Here is a 23,115-nt window from a genome sequence, read left to right as displayed (position 1 = left end):
ATCACGAAGAATGAGAAGAAAGGATGTAAAAAAGATTGTCCTAAATCACGTTGAAGAGAACACAAAGATACAGTCTATGTAGTAGCACAAAGGGACAAAGCCAAATAAAACCTTCATTTTCTAAGCCAAATCAGTCTATGTAGGGCATTGAATAATAAATGTCAAGAATATTGTTATTTTAACACATAAAGACACTAAGACATACAACCCTTAGGTCTGTAAAGATCTCATAATTAATATACAGATTATTGATGCAACATTCAACAATAATAAAGTTACAAACACATAGATGTCATCCAAACATAGAGATCATGACATATAGAAGTCATCATAACAAGACATCATGAGTAGCTACAACCATAGGACTCATAATGCAATGAACATTTTCAATCCCAAAGCTTCTTTACAGTCATAAGATCATAAAGACAATTAAATGTATACGAAAGGGTAGTATATCAATGAAAGTCACAATGAAAAGGGACATAAGGGTAGCAAATAACATGAAGTGGAGGCTTCCAAACAATGATCAGGACAACCTACCCTAGAATTACAATCATAGCACATGAACAATGCCACATTTTCAACAAGTGCAGAGATGAAAAAATATTTGTGTGCCTTAAGAGTAGTGACATATTCATGTGCCTTAAGAGTAGTGACCCATCACAAGCTATGCATAGAGGATAAATGCTAAGGTATAGCCATGGAATGGTCATTGAAGACCTTATTCATGACAATGTCAACGAGCTTCTTGAGAGAGTGAAGAAGAATTGAAGGATATCTCAAGAAACAATCTTTTGACTATTAAAAGAGATAAAATTATGGTAGCAGTCATTGTCAAAGATTCCAAAGCAAGTATCATAGTGCATCAAACTATAATGACAGTGAGACAAAGAATCACAAACAAAGACTAAAATTTTCAGTCAGAGTGATAACAGATAGAGCAAGCAACCCATAGTTGTTTCAATAGTTTGAAGATAATTCCTTGAGAGAGAACAATGCAAGCTCAAGTTGAAGAAGGATACAAGCATCAAGGCACTTAACATAAGCTAGGTAAATAGTGATTCTAAGCCTTTGATAGTAAGAGAAACCAAAAGGAATGTTGTGAGAAAGATGTGTGATCAGAATAGGGTCTTTATAAGATTTAATATTCATGACCAATATTGTAAAAATTCATCAAAGTAGCCTTAGTATACTTCAAGGACAGTCAAAGAAGCCTATGATAGTATTGAAGGGACAGTGACAACATGTGCATCTAATAGACAATAGTCTTTTAAAGGTCTTAGAAGTCATGTCATGGTTCCATGAAAGACGGAGATAGCTCTGTGATAAAGACTCTCAATCATACCCAAGTTCAAAACAAAGTTTGCAACATCAATAAAAAACATACATCACTGTGAACTTTTCCATAAGATATCTCTATGAATAGTCAAAAGACAATGCTCACAATATCATGACACTCTCACAAATTCTGCAATCATGAGAACAGATATACAGATCAAAATATTGTTGCTCATATTAGTTAAATAATAGTCTATTTGACTATCATGGGTTGAATAGAAATATAGGTCTAAAAGGGCTTCAAGGAGCAATCATCCATAGTAATTATGCAAGATGATCATGAAGGTAATTTTCAAAATATGAGGAAGAGCGGTCCTTTCATCTTAAGATCAGTCCCTTGTTCTTTAAGATTAAGCCTTCAATGCTATCACCAAAAGAGCTTAAAAGGACATTGTCACAAAGAAGAATAGTGTGTTGGATATTGCTACTGCTGGGATATGTTGTTGTCATTGATATCAACATATTCCTATGTTTTGGTGTTGCACAGAGTTTTTTGGTGTTTTGGTGATTGCATTGAGTTGATTTGGTTGGTTTATCTATTTAGGATGTTGGAATACTTCATTCCTTATTGTTTCAATGATCCAAAAGTTTACATGATCATATCATTTAATCTGGTTTGAAGTTCAGGCCTTTTGTTCAGTGGTTGGCAGAATTTGGTATTTGATTCGATGAGCTCTAGTGTGATCATATCTTTGGTTGCATATTTGGGAAAATGTTTTGGATGTCATGTGTATCTTCATTTTAGATGGTTCATGATTTGGTGCTTTGCAAGCTATCTTTCTAGTCTAGATTATTTTGTTGAGTGTTCTTGAGTTCTATTGTGTTGATCGATGAAGATTTAAATAAGTGGTGTTGGTGCAGCTATTGTGGATGGTTCTAACATGCTTGATAGATATGTTTTGAGATGAAAAAGAAGAGTTAGATGGTTTTGGTTCAATGATGATAATTTCTATTTTCAAGTAATTTGATTCGGTATATTATACTGAAACGTGATTTCATAACTAACATTTCAACTTCTATATAACTAGTTCTATAGACCAATTTTCTTGCCTGTGAAGAAAGACCATATCAAACAATATCAACGAACAACAAAATAAGGAGACAATTCCTAGATTGTGGTCTAACTTAAAAAGAAAAGGTGATGGAAAATGTTATTGTCCATGCAAAATTTGGAAGGGGTTAAAGACTAGAAGACTTCTAATCAAAACAATGAAGAAACATTGTAGTTTGCATGGTCACATTGAAGGTGGACATGATTATCATCCATTGGTAAGTTTTTCATTATATCATTTTAACAATTTATATACATAATAAATCACGTGATGATGAGATCATGATCACAGTTTATTTATGTTTATCAATTTTATATAGGTCAAGCACCCCAGAGCACATGGTATGGATCAACACAAACTTGAGAATATGGTTTTTGAAGTGGACGAACATGGAGGTGTGAATATTGAAGCTAAAGATAATAATCCCATGGAAGATGACGATCATGAGCCAGAAAACACAATTGAAGATGATGGTACAAATAAATTGATCCATGACTCATTTAGTACTTGCGCATCTGATCATGATGATGAAGATGACCTTGATGTTGTTCATGATGTCCCTCTACTTGAGAAGGCATCTGAGGCCCTTTACAAAGGCTCGTAGACAACTCTTCTCTCCACTGTATTGTTGTTGGTGAACTTGAAGGTTATGAATGGTTTATCCAACATAACAATGTCACGTATGTTAAGGTATGTCATATATGTCATAATAAACTATGAATAATGTTGTACCATTAATATTCTTTATATTAACAAATTATTATTTTTTGTTGTAGATTGATAGGTGAGTTTTTGTTACCACCATCAAATATTCTACCTCCCTCATACCTAGAATTATCTGCCATTATGAAAGATATTGGAATGGAGTATCAAGCAATAGATGCTTGTCCCAATGATCATATTATATATCACAAACAACATGAATTTTGAAATGAATGCCCTGAATGTCATATCAGTAGATATTAAACAGATCAAATAACAAAAGGGGTTCCTCACAAGGTTCTTCGCTATATTCCCATTATTCCACGTATGCAACGATTATTCAAGTGCACTAGCGTGGCACAATTTATGGATTACCATTGATGCAATAGAAGTCGAGATGATATTATTTGAATGCCTATGGATGGTTCAGCATTTATGGACATAGAGGAAAAGTGGCCACAATTTAAAGAAGAACCTTGTAATCTTAGGATTTCATTGGCAGCGGACGATGTCAATCCATTTGGAGAGATGAGATCTGTTTACTCAGTGTGGCCTGTTTTTGTTATCAACAATAACTTTCCTCCATGGATGTCAATAAAGAGGGAGCACATAATATTGGCAATGATTGTTCTAGGTATTTTATCATTTAAATATAGTCATCTAAATTTAATTATAAATATTGTAGTAAAATGGTCATAATAATTATGTAATGTTTTTGTTCATTCGATTAGGTAAGTACCAAGTTAAAGATATGAATGTATATATCGAGCCTCTTATTGACGAGTTGTTGGAGTTATGGAATGGTGTCACTATGTATGATGTCTCTAGACCAATAGGACAAAGACAATTTCAATTCCATGCGATGCTTCTATGGACAATACACGATGCCTCGGGGCTAACACATTTTTGTGGTATGTTATAGTGTTTAAGTTGTGCATGAACATTATAATTCTAAAAATTATCATATTTAATCCAATTATACATTATCTTGTAGGTCTTCAAACAAAGGGAAAATTTGTATGTCCTGTTTGTGGTCCAAAGATGAAATCTCATCATTCAAAAAGTTTAGGAAAGCAGGTGTTTGATGAGTATAGGCACTTTCTCCACAAAAATCATAAGTATCAAAATACTGAAAAACATCTTTTCAATGGGAAAGAAGAGAATACATCAAAGCCACGAAGAATGACACCTCACCTGTGGAAGTTGGAATATAATAGAATTAATCGTCAAGGTAATGCCATTCCATCTATTGGTTTGTCATAAAACATCTTTTCTATTTTGTTTTGTTTACTAATGATGTGATTGATGATCATGAAGGTCATGAAGGCATAAATGACCACCTTCCTAAGGGAATAAAAAGTTATCCCTGAAAATTTAGTAGGTTGCCCTACTACAAGCAGTTACAAATTGTTCATTTGTTTGATAGTATGCGTATTGGAAAGAATATAACAAAGACTGTATGGAAAATATTGGATGGAAGGCGTGACAAAGAAAAAATTATCAAAATATGTAGTGACATTCAAGATTCCAATCATGCAATGATAAATGTCATTCAATCAAATAGCCATGGAGACCAAATTAATATAAGTGAGCATCCTTGGTTATTAACGGACCAGCAAAGCAATGCTATAAAAGAAGTCATACAAAAAATTCGATTTCCCACAGGATTTGCTACGAACATAAACAATCTCATATCAAAGAAAAGTGAATTTGGGCTGGGGATGAAAATGCATCATTGGCATACCTTCATTAAGGTAATTCATGTTCTTATGTTTTTAGTATGTATTTAAGTACTGCACGTACGTGTACTTTTCATTGTATTATGTTACAAAAAAATGAAAAGATAATTTTATAATTGTTGCAGTACATTCTACCTCTATCTCTCCCAGATGACTTTGACAATAATGTCAAGCAAGTTAGATATGATCTTGGAAAATACATGAGGTAAGTAGTGATATTTGTTCAGTTCATTGTATAGATATTATATTTGTGATTTGTTTTACTTGTTATGTAATATATTTTTTTGCATCTTGAATACCTTGTAGGTGGTTGTCATGTAAAGAAACCCATAAAGATGATATAAAATATTAAAAGAGAAAAATTCCTCATTTAATGTGTGAAATGCAAAAGTGTCTACCTCTAGCTTTTTTCAATGCACAAGAACACTACCTCATACACCAAGTTGAGGAGATTGAATTGTGTGGACTTGTACACACTAGGTCAATGTGGATGGTTGAGAGGCACTTGAAATTTTTTAAGGCTTTGGTTCAAAAAAGAGCACATCCTGAGGGCTCTATGGTGGAGGGATATATGGTATACCAGACTATGGTGTACATTCCTGAATATCTTCCTAAGTTTGCAGCAAAGATCCATGTGGATCGCATTTGGGATCCCAACACCATTAACAAATTCGAAGGGGAGTACTTGACGGGGAAAGGTAGATTGAGGAAAGTGAGAGGTAATTATAAGATGTTATTGTAGTTAATTAATTCTTAATCTTCAAAATAAATCAATTGTAAGACGTCTATTTATTTTTTGTACAGTTGGTCGAGAGTGGGATGCACTACATTTGTATATTGGAAACAATCTTGACTGGATGATGGTATGGATTGAACATTGTCAACATTCTGGACGCACGTTAACATGAGAAGGTGTGGCTTCATTGGTTAAAGAAGCACATCGTAATGGAGATTCTAATGTTACGCAAAGGGAAATTGATTTAGCATATGGTTTAAGAGATAAACAGGTATGTATAAATTTATTAATCACCTATATGTTTATCAACTCATAATGCAATAAATTTTACATGTTTGACATAACGCACGTCAAACACCACAACGCTATGTGCTGCAATGGTCATAAATTTTGCATAAAAAAGTTGGATGACATGAAGAAAACTTGTGATTCTGGCATCACTGCAGTCTTTGAGGTGACAAATATTTCATCGAGAAATGGCATACATCCCCAACAGTATTAAAATCGATACTATGGCATTTTGGATGATATACTTGAGTGTGACTTTAATTCCTTCAAATTAGTTTTGTTCATCATCAAATGGTATAGGCTATGATTGAATAAAAATGATCCTAATAGAACTGGTATTGAACATGATAATGGTTTTATAATGCTAAATACAAGGTCATTTGAACCAGTTGGGGATGAGCCCTATGTTCTCCCAAGCCAATGTGAGCAAGTATTTTACTCAGAGGTTCCACATAAACCGGGTTGGTCATTTGTTGTTAGACATGATCCAAGAGGAAGGCCGATAAAGTATAATGTGATGGAAGTAGAAGATACCAAAGAAGTAGAAGATGAAGTGGATGATGATCATGATCGACAGTTTCTCAATGATGAAGAAGAAGAACAACAACAACAACAAGAAGATGATGATGATGATGATGATGAGGATGATGATGATGATGATGATGGTGATGGTGATGGTGATGGTGATGGTGATGGTGATGATGATGATGGTGAAGACGTTGTTGTTGTTGATGATGATGATGATGATGATGTTGGAAATGATGACCTTGATGTTCATGATGATGAAGAATGAAATGTATGAGGTATGCGATTAGTATATTATCTATTTAATATTGACTTCTTGATAGAATTTTTTTTACATAATTAATTCATTAGGTTTTGAATTCTAATGCCATTATATAATTAATTCATGATGCACCTTTTAATATGGCGATGGAGATAGGGAGAGTGACTATTTATGTGACATTTTTAAACTATGTTTATTTATAGAAACTGGATTGTTTATTACCTATGTGATGGATGGTGATTTATGATACATATGTGATGGATTACATGTTTATGATGACACATGATACGTGATGCTAATTGTGATGCTCAATTACATATATGATGACACATCATGTGATGCTTCTAATGCTTATGATACATATGTATTTATTGTTTATCAACCTACAAATGTAGTAATTCTTATGATGCTCAATTGATGGTGTTGATTTCAGGTATAGTCCATGTGTGATGTTGTCACCCTTGGTGGGAACAGGTCATTGACTACAGACATCGTCAACCATTTAGTTGAGGATCTTGCATAGTCTACATAAAGTAAAGGTAAGGAATTAAAAATTTTACAATGATTTTGATGACAACATCTTTTTATTATTTAATACTCTTTTTGTCTACAAAGTTCATGTTGTTCATCTTGTGTACTATGTAATTTTTAGCTAACATAAGATAATTGAATTACATTGTACAGGACCCTGAACCCCTTTGACGAGGATCCTACATAGTCTCATGGATGGACGGGTATAACTAGTCAATACACCCTATAGAAACAGTTTATTTTTTTAAAATTACTTGGAAAACAAACTTCCTTAGTTTTTCAAATCTCGACATTAGTAGCAAATCTAATACATTTATCAACACTTGAGGCCTCGATTGGACTTATTCCAATTTTCATCCCAAAATCAACTTTAGGGCTGACTTCTTCATCAACATTACCCTCATTTGAAAAATTTCTCTCTCATTGCCAATTAACTCTCTCATTTCATGGAGTTCAGGTACCCCCAAATAGGTATTTGTCAGATCTGTCTTCGTTGAGTGAGGAAAATGCAGGAATAAAAAATGAAAGTGACACATGTAGTAGGTCTACAATAGGGAGATCAACAAGAGGTCAAAAGATTAGAAGAAAAATCAATAAACGCATGAAATTTTTCCTTGCTCAAGGGGGGTCATGTTCTTATGATGATGAGACCAAAGGCAACATTGAGGTGCCACTGAGGTACAGACATCTATAGAAACAATGGGTTCCCAAGGAACTTCCTCCAATAAACACCAATTTTTGTGTTAACGATAGGATATATCGTATAGCACCTTCGTCGTTACATGGTCTGGGCTTATTTTCCATGGATGGCATAAAGGTTTGTTACAATAGAGTTGCTGAATTGATGGAGTTTGTTGGACCTTGTTACAATTACAATAATTGGATGCAGATTGTTAAATATAAAAAAAGTATGCGTAGGTATGCACTATCAGCAAATTATATACAATAGAAAGATAATGATCAAAGTAAATGAGGGGCTGTATACATTGATGGTTGGCCAAAAGCAACAGGGAATATTGCAGGTTTTATAAATAGTACGCAACCTGGGTCAACTAATAAACAACCCAATTGCATATTTGAGGCATGCGAGGGAAATCGTGTATTTGTATGTGCGATAAAATCAATAAGTGCAGGCGAAGAGCTTCTAATCGATTACAGTTTGAATCATATAGATACAAACAAAGTTAATATCATGGGGGTGGTATGTACTATATACCATTTAAATTAACCAACCTCCAATTAATGAATCCAATATACCATTTTATTATGAAGTTTTTTTGCTAAGTCTATTGGTTTAATTTTGCTAACGTTTTTTATATTTTTTCTTTGTCACAGGCCGACATGGATCCATCACATATCGCAGATAGGGATGTAGCTTGCGACACTTCTACCAAGCAGGTAAACCTCATTGTAATTGTACAAACTAGATAGAAGTAGACTGTTACATTATTATATTCTTTTTTTTAGTGATTTATACTAATTTTGTAATTATTAATGATATTCTTTACACAGACGAATGTTTGGGGAAAGGGAAAGGGAGTTGCAGTACCTGAGCACCTTTCTAGGGATGTGGAATCATTAGGCTTAAGCGATGATGACCCTGAAGACCCCACACACCTTATGAAATTATTTAAAATGCCTCTTAGAAAAATTAGAAAAGAGATTGTTGCTTTGGCAGTCGTGCATCCTATTACTGATGAGATATGAGAGAGGGTGGAATTATTGCTTCGAACAACAGAAAACTTGTAAGTAAGCAGTAATGAAAGATTTAATTATAACAAAAGTTCAATAATGGTTTATATTTTATTCTCTTTTATGTTATTAACTAAAATATGTACGTATTGTTTTTACATCAATTTATCCACCCTCATGAAAGTCGTTCCCACAATCAGGTTGTTGCAGGATCTTCAGGTGATGACAATTTTCTTGTATTATCACTTGCTTGGCTTATCACTCTGAGTACCCAAAACACATCATACTTGATACTGTTAATTTTCAAAATAAAGGTTCATCCTTGTTTACAATTATTGCACTTTTCATATATTTAATGTTTGATATTTTTAATGTATTATTCTTTAGGTGTTGTTAATGTTACTGTGCAAATGTCACCGCCGCCTCATCAGAGGTTACCCTCACCTATATTGCTGATTGCAATGTCGACAACATGTAGCATGCAGACATCCTCTAGTGTACGTCATATTGGCCTGCCCACTATTGGTAGATCCCTCTTTTGCTCTATCTTCTGTCATGTGTTTATTTCCCTTCAAATGTTCTTTCTTGAATTCTAATACCATTTCATAGTGGATTCATTTTTTGCAGGAGGAGATGCACATGAGGATGTGCCAGAGGTGACTACTACTGATAACATACCATCATTTCTTGGATCTTCTCGTATTGCTAGTACGGGAATGTTGCAGGCCACATTGGTGGTGAGCGATGAAGAAATGATTCCCTTAAAGATACAAAAGGTTCCAGGTACTTTAAAATTATTATTATATATACTCTAATTGTAATTTACTTTATGATCACTCATTTTGGACTAATGATCCCATGAATTTTTTGCAGGCAATGATATTTTCTATAAACATCTTAGTGACATTGCATTGTAGATATTTGGGCCCGCCATATGTAAAAGGTGGTACATCATATGTGAACTAACCCTAATCCACTATTTTGATATCATATCATTGCTAGAATATTTTTCCTTTGATCCATTTCTTGAAGTGTAATAAATGTAGCTTTAGTTCATTTATGAATCTAATAGGTTTGTTTTTGCTTTAAAAGGTGGAATGACCAAGAAAAAAGTTTAAAAGATGAATTGACAAACCAAATGGTTGAGTGGTTTGGAAATGTCACCTTTGACAAAACCAAGCTCCTTGAAAAAGTTGGCACATATCTAAAGTATGTGAGGGACCAATACAGGACCCATTTGGAGAGGAACCTAAAGTACGAACATCCCCCCATGATTCCAAAGAGGGAGTGGAAGGACCTGATTTTTGGATGCCAAGGAGAGAATTGAAAGGAAAAAGGGAAATACACCACTAGATGCTAGAAGAAGGTACGAGATACTATTAATAATGTAATTATGTACTAATTAATTACTCTTTATATTTATATAATCTAACATATTTCAAACTTTTTATAGACTAAGTGACACGTCAAAGGCAACCAAGGCAAGGTAATAAAAGCACGGGCAACACAAACTCGACTCTGGTGGTTACATGAAACTTGCTGCATGAATTGTAAGTATCTCATGTAAATGAAATATTGCATCAAAATATTAATAAATTGCAAACTTTTTTTTTTATCAAACAATGCAAGCAAAATTCATGGTACCAAGCAAAAATGCAGGGCTCTGAATTCAATAGAGCGCCCGCAGAAGATGACAAGAGAATTGCCTACCAGGAAGGCTATTCAGCCGTGGCTGATCAACTACGAGAATTGAGTGGGCATACACAACATTCGAGTGCATTCGTCACACAAGTAAATATGCTAAATGGAAGTTGTTTCAAATTGAATACTTTACCAATAATCTAATTGATGTTGAGTTCCAACATAAAGTGACTATATTTGTTTTAAATAAGAAAGCAATGATAACAATGTGCATGTCATTGGAATGCATCATGCTAATCGTGAAACACCACCTACACATGAAGGTCCGGATGTGCATCCCAGTAGTGGAGGTATTCATTTGCTATTCAAATTTATTTATTTAGCTATTAATACAATTAAACATCTTAATTTGTAATTAGAGTAGTAATTAATGTAACCTTTTTTGTTAATATTTTAGAGCATGTAGTCGGTGGTGAGCAAGTGGAGCATGATCTGGGTACACAACATCAAGAACATGATGTTCCCCACTCAGGTAAAGAGGACCACTGTTATTGCTTTAAACAAATATAATTGCAATTGGTGGTCAGCATTAATGCAACCTTTAGTATTTCAACTCCAGATGATCTAGAGGGTGTTCAACATGTTGAGGTTGAGGCTACACAAAATGATGTGGCCCCATCAGGTAAAGAGCACAACAATTATGTTCTCTAAATTAATGAAATACTTGTAACAATAATTTTTTTATTTTTTGAATTTAACCCATTTCTTTGTTATTGCAGAGGACCCCCCTTCGCTTCAGTGTCCTCGTCATTAGTATAGGACTAGGCATACATCGAGATCACGAGCAGTTGGTAGAACATGTGCAAAGGGGGGAAATGATGAAGAAACCGATGTTCCACTTAGTCTTTTCATAGCTTCAAAGAAAAAACAAAGAAAGAAATGATTGTTATCTAACTTATTTGATAAAGACTGATTTTTATGTGTTAGTGAATGTAATTATGTGCTAATTAATGGTTATGGATGATATGTGTTAATTAATATTGATGAATGTTGTGTGTTAGTTAATGTTAATCAATGTTATGTGTTAATGAACGTTATGTGATATTAATTAATGGATACTATATTTTATTAATGGTAGAAAGAATGAATGAATGAATGTTATAAGATGTTAACAGGGAATTTAGAGTGATGTTAGTGGGGGGGGGGGGGAGGGGAGGGGCCAAATGAGCTTCCACCTTCACGTGGTTGGCCCTATTAAGTAGAGAAAGATAAACTATTCTCAAAACCAAGCGAAGCTCAACAAGATAACACACTTTTCAATATTTCATTATGTTGCACAGTTAATCTTATTGAATAATGTATATTGAATCTTAATTGTAGGGTCCAAAAGAGCCAAAATGAACAACAACACCACAAGTTGTTGGGTATAATGAACTCCCATATTGTCTTGTCTGTACACAAACAATATGAGTTGCTTCTAGTGTTGATATCCAAGGCGGGACTGCAAAAGTTATGAATATGCCTCATCCTTGTAAGTTTTTTTATTACTTGTAAGTCATGAATATTGCTCTTCAGTTTATTAAAATAATTTTACTGAATGCAAATATTGATTATTATAAAGTGATATCTGCACTATCAATTCCAAATTGAAATCCTTTCAGTGCATGCATGTTGTTTACCAAAATGCCATCTCAAAAGTATCAGCAAACAAACATTGGCATTCACAAAATCAAGAAAGACAAATTGAAAATTAGCAGTAGAGCATTCAAGTAAACTATTTGTCAAGAAGCATAGTTGAAAAGGTACAAAAGAAATTGGTTTCAAAATAGGGGTAGACCATTACAAATTGGCAACTTGGCATCACTTCTCTTCTTACTTCTCCTCAACCCTCTTGCTCTGCACTCTCACTTTTTCACCTGGCACCTGCAACTCTCACTCTCACATTCACAGTTGTCAACTTCTTGCTCTTTGTTTTTTTGAGTTGAAACAAAAATAGGAGGCAATTTTATAAAGTTGGTGGGGTTTGGGTGGGGCCCATAGGTTGTGACGGTTTAACCTTGGGCATGGAGTTTGAAAAAAAGTTCTGATTTTTTTAAAATCACTTATGGGTTGTTGGGATGGTTAGGAGGCTCTTGGGAGTCCCTCAAACATCTCAAGGATGTCCTAGAGATGTCTCAAAGATGATGGCATTGGATTGCACTGGGGCGGCAGGGGGATGTCCCATCCAAGTCCCTATATTCTGAAGGTGTCCCCATTTAAAAAACAAATAGTTTTGGGGGAGGAAATGTCCTTGTGGAAACAGGAACCTAGTGAAGACATTAAGAGGGCATGAAGGCACAACCAAGGGCCATTCAGTAGAAGGCAAAGGAAAAATCTTGGAAACAAGACGAGGAGCACTTGGAGAAGAAGGTAGGAAAAATAGTATTCTAACCAATAGAGAAGCTGAACTCTGAGGGAAAACTACCAGAGATAGCAAGAAACTCTCCAACCAAAGTAGGGGAGACAAAACCAACAATCTCTACTTAGGGAGGAGCTCTAGACCCCAAATCTGAAGAAAGAAATAGAGCTAAAGTAAGTGAATTGGATAACAACAAGAATGTAAAGTGCACCCCTGATTTGCTAACCAAAATGCTCAAAATTAAATGAAAGTCTTTAATGAATACACAAAACTATAAACATATGTAGGTGCACCATGGTTGAGATGGTCCAACTCCCTAGTCTCACTCTACAACTAAGCTCATGCCATATCTAAATCAAAGACATCTCAAATACATCGTCGGTGGAAAGCTGCAAAATGCCATTTTCATACATAAGCAAGACATACACAATTGGACACAATCACCAAGAGAATGGTAAAAAGTGTGTTTGAGATCATTGTCCTAATTGTGGTGTGGTCACGAAGAGATCACCATTGGTGTGAAGTTCCAAATCACCGTCGGCTTTGCGATGAAATCTACTGATTCTGATGACTTTTTTGACCGGAAGAGCGTTCATGCCCACCATCGATAGAGTCCATGGTATTGTCGTATTTCTGACGGGCAGGGCATCGTCGGCCAATTCGACAATGAGTTTTCGACGGCTACTTTTGTTGGCACTCTGACAAAAATTAGTCGCAATTCCAATAATCGGCCGTCGGAAATCAGCTCCGAATGTACTAGTGGCAGTACATTGTATTGGATTTTGATAATCCATTTTGTAGTCAGTGTGACTCCTATTTTGTGATTGAGCAGTGAGCTCTAGGTAGTTGGCCTCCCTGCATGTGTAGGCCCCTCATTGTAAGTAGTATTTATTCATTGGCAAGTGAGTAAATATTGTGGGTCACAAATCCTACCGAGGTTTTTCCCACACCAAGTTTCATCATTAAATATCTTGTGTTATGGTGTGTTCTCTATGCTGCCTTTGTTATTCTTATTTACTGTATTAATACTTATTTATCGATACACTAATTTGGGATGCAAAGTTTTAAATAAGTTTAAATATTCTGCTAACTGGTTAGACACCGATTCACCCCTCCCCTCTCAGTGTCTTAGGGACTGTCATTGAATCTAACATTAGCTTGTATTTCAAATCCTCTACTGAGGTTACTCTTAACAGGGTATTGCTTCTAATAGGGCATTATAGTCAATCCCTTAACCAGGTGGTCCCTAACAGGATCTGTTCTTAACGGGACTTTTAGTAAAGCTTTAATAGGCTTGGCTTCTAACAAGGAAAAATTCAGAAGAGTTTATAATACTTGTGGGTATTCATCCCCACTGTGGTTTTTCCCATTTGGGTTTCCACGTCAAAATCATTGTGTCAAGTGGTGAATGTTTTTGTGCTTATGTTTTCTATGGTTTATTTGCTTAACTACTAAATCCACTTTGATATGATAAGATGATTGATAGTAATATGAAATATGCTTTTACTATTGTTAGTAAAGTATTTGAATGTTTTTGTTAAAAGGTTTTGAGAGTTTCAGAGTTGTTATTTTGTTATGATAGTCAACTGGTATACTTGATAGTGATATTGTAATTTGTAGTCAGTGTTTGAACTAGTTAGTTCTCAGTTTGACTTGTCAGATTGTTATTAAGTTTGGTGAAAGTTTAGTCAGTTTACTATCTACTGATTCACCCCCCCCCCCCCCCCCCTCTCAGTAGTTGTTTGGATCCTTATTGATTCATCATACCATCAAGTGGAAGACATAAGTGAATTAGAATGGTTTTCAAATGTTGATTGTTCAGATATGGATATTTTTAAACTTGTTGTTATGTTGGATGGACTAGCATATGAGAGAATTTCCTTTGACATCTATAATGAGTTTGTATTATGTTTGCAAGAGTGTTTTAATGATGAATATGTTATGGAGTGTTAACAAATGAAGAGACCAATTTTCATGGTGCCAGTTGCAAAACAGAGTATGAAGTGTTTTACTTCCCTCTTCAGTTTGATGGGGTTATCATAAAGCTTGATGAATGTTGTTTTCAACATGTTATGGTTTCAGATACTGAGCATGGGTATTGTTTGTTTCAAGCAATTCTTGGTGATAAAGTTCAGATTAGTGAAGAATGTATTGAGATAAAGGGTTTTTATGACATGCTGAAGGGTGAAGAGCTTGTTGATTATGAACAGGTATATGACATTAATATCTTTAGATTGTTCAAGATACAATGCAATCACAACTACATATTTGACCAAGGAAAACACTGATTGATTTTGAGATGGCCTTGGGCCATCACATGTGGTTTGACCTTAAGGCCACAAGTAACTTGGGGTAGAGTAATCTTTTCTGACTCTATGCCCAATGGAATAGTTATCATTTCCCTCTTGAATTGCTTGTTCATGGACAATTATTGAAACTCTACTTTTCTTAAAGTAGTTATTATCCATGAGCATTAGTTAGGTTTTGTATATAAGTAGTGTAGTTTCCTTTCTGTTGAAGTTGCCCTATCCAGGTAACTTCTTTTTGGTCTACTTCACCAAATATTTTGGATCCTCGCTTCATTCTGATGAAATGAACGTCCCCAACTAGAGCCACTGATAGTCTCAAAAATGACGATCCAAAAGATTTTTTATGCCTTGATGATTTTTTGATTTTTTAGAATTACTTTGTTCTCTATTCTTGTCTTTAGAGGTTTAGGATTTTAGGGTTCTATGCATTTTTATAAAGTCCTAAAACAAAACCCTAAGCTTGTTATATTTCGGTGTTACCGTTTTCCACTTAAAGCCAAGGGTCAGTTACTGTTGGCGGGGCCTTTTTCTTTTTCCTAAGCATTAAGTCACATTTGGCCGATCCTTTTATGATTTTTCCTAAGTTGCATGCATATTTACCCTAGGCAGTTCCCTTTTAATATTTTCTGCTAGTGCCTAAATTTTCCTAAAGTCTAAATTCTTATGTATTTTGTCGGTGATCGTATGTTAAATCATGAATAGATCCTATGTTTTGCGTAGCCTCGTAGATGAAAATGCAAGGAAGATAAGGACCGCAACATCACGAGATGATGCCACATGTCCTCGATGGAGAAGGTTGAGTCGATGGTTTGACTATTCAAAATCCTCATTTTAATGGTTCTCAAGAAGTAAAAACTAGACTACTAATGGCCCCATCAATTTGCACGTGCTTCAATGGATGGTGATGTTATAATCTCGATGAAAAGGTGCTTGACTTTTAATTTGCAAAGGTTGGTAGGAATTGTGGTCGTAAGGTAAAGTGTGAACATATCTAACGACCCTTGTAAACCTGGGAAGGAAGATGCAAGAATTTTATGGACCGCGGCATCACGAGATGATGCCACATGTCCCAAGTTGAGCAAGAAGACCGACGTTGGGGCCGCTAATAGTGTTAGGCTAGGAGATAACATGGCATCGCTACACCACATATTTGATGGGTCCACAAGCCATGATGGAAGGTCAATGTCCGATTGACCATTAGTGATCATTTTATTTACCAGGATGGGATGGATCTACGACAAAGTTTCAAACTGATTTTGAAAAGGTAATCAAAGGTATTATTTGTCACCTGCGCAAGAAAAGTTAGAACAAAAAGAATGCAGGCTTGTTGACATGGAACAAGATAGTGAAAAGTTGGGACACTTGGATGCTAACTCATTCCTGAGGGACTATTTTGAAGTTCTTTACTTAGTCGGGGTTGATTAGACAAGCAAGGATGATTTTTTTCAGAGGCATGAAAGGATTGGATAGCTTCTGAGCTAAAGATGGGAGATCATGGATTTCTCTAAGAAATCAGAGGTTGCTTGTTGTTAGGGATTCTGAAGTAGAATTTGTACAATCAGGGAGGAACAAGATCAGAATAAAATCATTCACATAAGATGGGCCTTAGCAGGAGGCAGTGGATTTGATAGGCATAATTTCTAGAATCCATAGTTGGCAGGTTGAGTTGAAAGCTCCAAAATGATGATTTTTCACGTGAATGAACATCACCAGATGAAGTATTTTTTATTATAAATACAATAGGGTGGTGACTAAATTGGTAGAAGAAAAAAGAAGCCTTTTTATTTTCTGAGAGCAATTCTTTCCTCAGCAAGGAAGATGAAGTTTGAGTAGGATCGTGCATGGAGTTGTTGTGTGCTCTATGATACCGGATGGGTGTTTTTATCCTATGTGAATTTGTTTATTATTAGAGGGGTTGTGAAAGTGAGAAGGATTTCCAGAGGAGGCATGAAAGAATTTTATTATAAATAAAGGCCACACATGACACATCCTCTGCTTCAACTCTACCACTGGATGGCAGGGGTTCGAAGAAGGAGTCCGCAGAGGAATGAAAAAATGATTTATTTGGGTGGGGAGTGGCAGCCAATCATCTTCGTGACTGCATGGAAGCTATGACCCCTCTCCAACATATTATGTTTCCCCTTAGGCTCCTCCTTCCACTTTCTTTGATCCTAGGCATGAACGTTGGAGGTCCTCTTCTATTCTAGATGTGAATTTTCTTCTTGTCGGGACCCAGTATCCCTTTTGAGAAGGGAAACACTCTATTGGACAGAACCTAAAATCTCACACTCCATCTGAAGACATTAGGGTGATAATGGCATGGCTCAAGCGGTTTTGCTTCTACCAATTTTTAGTTGAAAATTTTGATTCACGAGTGCCAGCGCATGGATATAGAATATTTTAGTAAAAGAATCATATATAGCCTTTTAGGCCTAATTGTTGAGAGTAAATTTTTTGTTGACATGCGTCTCTTGGCCTGAAGCTTGTTTCTCCCTTTTCTTCTATAAAAAGGGAAATCAAGGCCATTAGATGGTTTCCGATTTGGAGAGTCTCTTGAGGGTTCAAAAATTATAGTTTCTTTGGGTTTCCTTTTCTAGTTCCAGTAGTGAGTTTAGGTGAAGTGAGCAAGTTGTAAAGTCATTTACAGCACAAATGAAAAGCATTTAGTGTCAAGCTTTGTGTAGGTTCTTGAAGAAGTTATATGTACATTTATTCTGTGACAAAAGTAGTAATTTTATTCAATAGAAATAAAATTTTGATCTATTTCTCTCCAATGTATAATTTTGTCATCTTTCAAATGAATAGAATCAAGGGTTTTTTCATTTGTTGCATTATTATGATGTATGCAATTTTTCATTTCATGCTTTAACCTCAAGGGTCAATTAAATGCTTGAGTGGGATTATAGAGTGATAGGGCTTATGCATGGATGTAGATAAGTAGTTTAGGTTGGGATTGCAAATGAGATATATTGTAAGGAAATATTATCTTAGATCTTATACTATTAGATAAAATTATGTCACGTTTTCAATTTACATCTTGTATCTTTAGGTACCCATTGGAGTAAGGCATTGATCACAGCTTGTAACTGATTTTAAATATCAGTCTTGTGTTCAAATTCAGTGACAAATCAATATAATTTATTGATTATCAGAATACATTTCATTTCACATCTATTATTGTTTATCCTACCCATCTCATGCTCCGATTAGGTTGAGGATCACTAGAGGACTTTCCATCCTTGAGAATTCTCCTTGTCGTCAAGCCCTTATATGAGATCATCTGCCTTGTTTTAGTGAATATTTGAGTATGGTGAAAAGATCATAAAATTCACTAAAGGGATCACCCTCTCGGTTTTTGTAGAGCCCAAAGCGTAGAAGGATTTGTAGAATCCTTATCAGTTGGTCCAATCCTTGTGATAATTTCCACAATTGAAGCTAGTTGCTTCGTAGAGATTGGATTGGGTGTATTGGTGGCTCTTCAAGCATAAAACCCATTTTTGGGAACCAACATATACCTTAATTACCTAAATGGGATAGGGTCATCTAGACCCATGGATACAAATCTATTATAAGCATAACATCTCCAAAATACAAATTCAACACATACCAAGAATACCAAAGCATGGGACAACAAGAGATACATCAAAATAGCTAATACTAGGACAAACCACTGATATCGAGATAAATAAAAGAATAACACATAATTCCAAGGATAGGGATCTTTTGGATATTACTCCATTATAACAACTCCATCCTACCAAATGCACAACACTTGCTCATAGAAAAAATTGTACATACTGACTGCATACAACATCCAAATCAAACTTGATAATGAATTGTGCATAACCTATCCAGACCAATATGGATGACTAAATTATGCTTAATTTACCACATATTCTATCTAGTCCATACATGATAATTGGTTTGACATCAATGACAACAATATTGACACAAGTCTAACACCACTTCCCTCGAGGCAACTTTGATTAGAGGACTTTTCTTCCCCTTCATGTTTTGGTAAAACCATTATAACCTTTATCTTTACTTTATCTTTACATCTTTTTACAAGTGATATGCTCGCTAAAGTGGGGGCAAAGTGTAATGTTGTAAATTGCATCATGTGTGATTCTATACTATATAAGCACCTTCGCTTTACGTCGATTGGAGAACTACATCTTGTTTGTCTTTCTAACTTTCTGGCCTATCTTGTCAGCCTTGGTTTTGACCTCTTATTGACTTCACCAATTTTTTGATTCATGAACACTAGCACACCGTAGAGATGTTCATGTGCCACACTAGCATCCCATGAATCTATAAATTGAAGGTGGTCATTTGAGCATTATGCCTATAATTGGCAAAGTTTGTAACACCTTTGTTCACACCCATCGATGTTGGTTTGGTGCCTAGGATAATTATCTAGCCTCAAAAGCTTCATTTGAGCTCTCTAGCAACTCATTCAAACTCCTAGGACACTCTTTGGGCTCTCAAGACAACTTGCAACTTCATGATCATTGGTCTTGTATTCTACCATTGTTGAATGTCATTCATCTTGCCACCATCATTGCAGCTATGTGTGGGATGATTCTTGGTGCTTGTTGGGACTAATTAAAACTGAGTCAATTTTAGAGGCCCATTTCAAAATTTTGCTCTGCATGTCAGAAAAGTACCTAAACTAATCAGTTTGAATGGCCTAGCTAGCAAGGGAGTAAAATGGAGCCAGTTGATTTTCAGAGGGTAAGGCTGGGGATTCATGTCCCACACCTTTCATTTGGCCTATTCAGTGATGTGCAACTTTCAAAATTCAATTTGGATAAGTTTATGAGGTACCCATTTTGAGGGCTGAGCTGGAAGTGCATTTTAGGCACAAATGCAGATTTTATTGAGTACCCTCCTTTGAGCGATTACATCTTTTGCCCTGTTGATCGTCATGGATAATTTCAAAGTGGATTCAATTGTATTCATTAAAGTGAGTCAGCCTGCAAAATTTTAGGTCTTGACAAATCCATTTGCTCAGTTTTTGAAGCCAAAATCCATTTGTAGTTTGTGTGGTTTGACTAGTCCCTGTTTCGACAGCTAGTCGGAGCCCTGTTTCGCACAAGTGTAAAAGTTGCCTCAGTAAGTGTCATGTCAGAATGTTTGTTCTAGGTTAATGTTGGTATAAATGATGAGCTACGTTTCAAATTTCAAGCCTTTATCAATCCATTTGATCAGTTTTCAAAAGAGCTCATTTTGCCATCAAATTCAGTTATCCGCACTCCAGTGTTATATCAGTTAATGTAGCCATTTTTGTGAGTGTGTCGTTTGCATCTTGTCAGTCTGATGATCGAACTGAGGATTCAAAGATTTAATATGTACTTCAAGATACCTATGTTCCAAATTTGAGGACCTTTGGAGATCGTTTGATATTTTTGAGAAAGGCGTCATGTGTTGCTAGGACATTGACTTCATCAGGTCCGCAGTGTCAACAAAGCCAGTTGGCCATTTTCGGAAATTAATATCTCTTCGCTCGGGACTCATCTTGAGAAACCATTTGGCAGAAGTCATCCTTGTATATCAGAGTACACGCTTGTCAGATGGCGAGCTCCAGAAAGGTGTGTTGACAGATTCGAAAATTACGTCTTCGCGATTAAATGCGAAAATTGTGGCGTAATCGCCTGAAGGTTGTAAGATGCGGATTAATGATCCGAAAGCGATGCCGATCATTTCCAGAGGTATGTTTGAGGTCCGTGAAGCATTCCAGGGGTTAGTTGCATGAAATCAAAAAAAAATTTAGTCGGACCCACTTTGGGGCCCGACCTGGCTCATGCCTGTGCATTGTTATTTTATTGGCGACTTGGCCTTATGAGCATTCCCAAAATAATGTTGACATCACGATTGGAGTTGAATACTTATATGTTTCCCACTAGAGGATAGTGCAAAATGAAGATGCCTCTTGTGGTCAAAACAACCAAGGCATTTTACATGCCAAATGTGAAAATGGAGTGGGAAGTTTGAGCTTCTTAAACGATGCAATTCCAAGTGCCGTCTATGGTGAGAAGGCATTCAAACTCCAAAAAAATACGGTGGCATGTGAAAAGTAAAGGAGGCTTTGATTTAAATGATCTCCAGCCAACATCCTCCCAGGCACATGGTGTTTGGGGAGTAAAAGTTTTAAAGTTTAAAACAAGTTTCAGCAAAATCAAATGCCAATGGCATTTTCCATTCAAACTAATATAATACCAGCAGGCAATATATTATTAGCAGCAGACAATATGAAATATTAGCAGCAAATGGAGATTTACAACCTACGTGGCATGGTGGAAGACTGTTTTAAAGTCTTAAACAAATGCAAATTGGCTATTGTAAAGCCATCTTCCCAAAGTCCATGTGGTGGGTGAGTTGCAGAAATAAAATGAAATTTTGAAGAAGTTTAAACAGATGCAAGCACCAGTTTCTCCCCTGCGTGGATGGTGGAGGAGAAGGAGTATGGAAAATTTCAAAGTATTTAAGACATAGAGAAAATGACAATGCCAATGTAAAATTGCAGTCTCTCCTCCATCACGTGGCTGTTTGGAAGTCAATAAGATGCAATGGCAATTACAGCTAAACTCCTCTCTCACATGCCCTCCATTCTCTCCTTCAAGTTGTGTGTATTGTTTGGAAGGCAAAAACTACAGCAAGTAAATTATTGTTGGTTGGCTGTAGAGCCACTTCCTCCCCCACGTTAAATCCTTGGTCAATATAAAAGTGAGTGCAACATGGCAGATTGCGTAGTGAATAAGGGGCCATGGATAATATTCCAAATAAAAACAACAGCACTCCCCCTTCCTTTACGTGGCATGGACAAAGGCCATTGATGAAGTGGCATCATGGCAGGTTCTCCCCTCATGTGGTGTGGCTAGTTAAGAAGGGGTTTCAGAAGACTCCCAAGGTAGATGTGTTGCTGGAGCATCTTCTCCCCTGTGGAGTGGCCAAAAGGACTTTAAGCTTCATTTTAAATGCAAATTTCATTGGCAGATTTGCCAGGCTTGATGTAATGTTCCTTTTCGTGGTGCTTGGAAGGGGGTGTAGAAGTTTTCAAGTTCAACCCCTCTGTGTGTATGGTAAGGTGAGTATAAACAGTAGCATAATGTTTTTTCCCAACTAATGCAAATGGTAGGTGTAAAGCATGAAATCCACAACCTCTGCCCGTTTCCTCCTTAGCATGGTATTTGGAAGGTGTTTCAAACTTCCAGGCAGATTCACTCAGCTGAAAACCTTCAAAAAATGAAGCTACAGGCAAAACCACAATATCCCACATGCACTGGGAAGTGGTATTTTTTAATGTTTATAACTAAGAATGCACAGTAATAAAATGTCTAAGCCATAAAGGTTTTTGACGGATGGTGTTTGATGGCACCCAAGGTGGGCCCACACATGAGCATGGATTTCGAGGCAACGGAGGAGATGATTGAGCAGCAATCAGGTGGACCCCACGTAGGCATGCTTCCCGAGGCAGACAAGAAAAATTTTGCAGAGGAAGGTCGGCTTAACGAGTGAGCAAGTTTGAGATGGATCAACATTGCGCGCTATTTCGTGAAAGGAAGATGCATGCAAGTTACACCCTGTGAAGTTGCGAAATCCAGTGGCGGGTACAGTCAGTGGTCCAGCAAGTGGATCCGGGTGAGGTGGCAGTGACGTGGCACATAGTTGGCGCACAGGTGGCAGTCCAGTGGCGATGATGTGGTGCTAAGGTGGTGTACACGTGGTGGCCAAGTGGCAGTGACAAAGCAGATGATGTGGCAGTGATGAGGTGTCATCCCAGGTGGCGTCCAATCAACCCCATCGACCAATCGGAGGCCACCACGTGGCAAAGTGTCAGAGCACATATGGAGGCAAAAATCAAAATTAAAATTGTAAATGATATAGTTTCAACTATATTAA

Source organism: Cryptomeria japonica, chromosome 8 (genome assembly GCF_030272615.1).
Source record: "Cryptomeria japonica chromosome 8, Sugi_1.0, whole genome shotgun sequence".
In the NCBI taxonomy this organism is placed as follows: Eukaryota; Viridiplantae; Streptophyta; class Pinopsida; order Cupressales; family Cupressaceae; genus Cryptomeria; species Cryptomeria japonica.
This window is presented reverse-complemented; position numbering follows the sequence as displayed.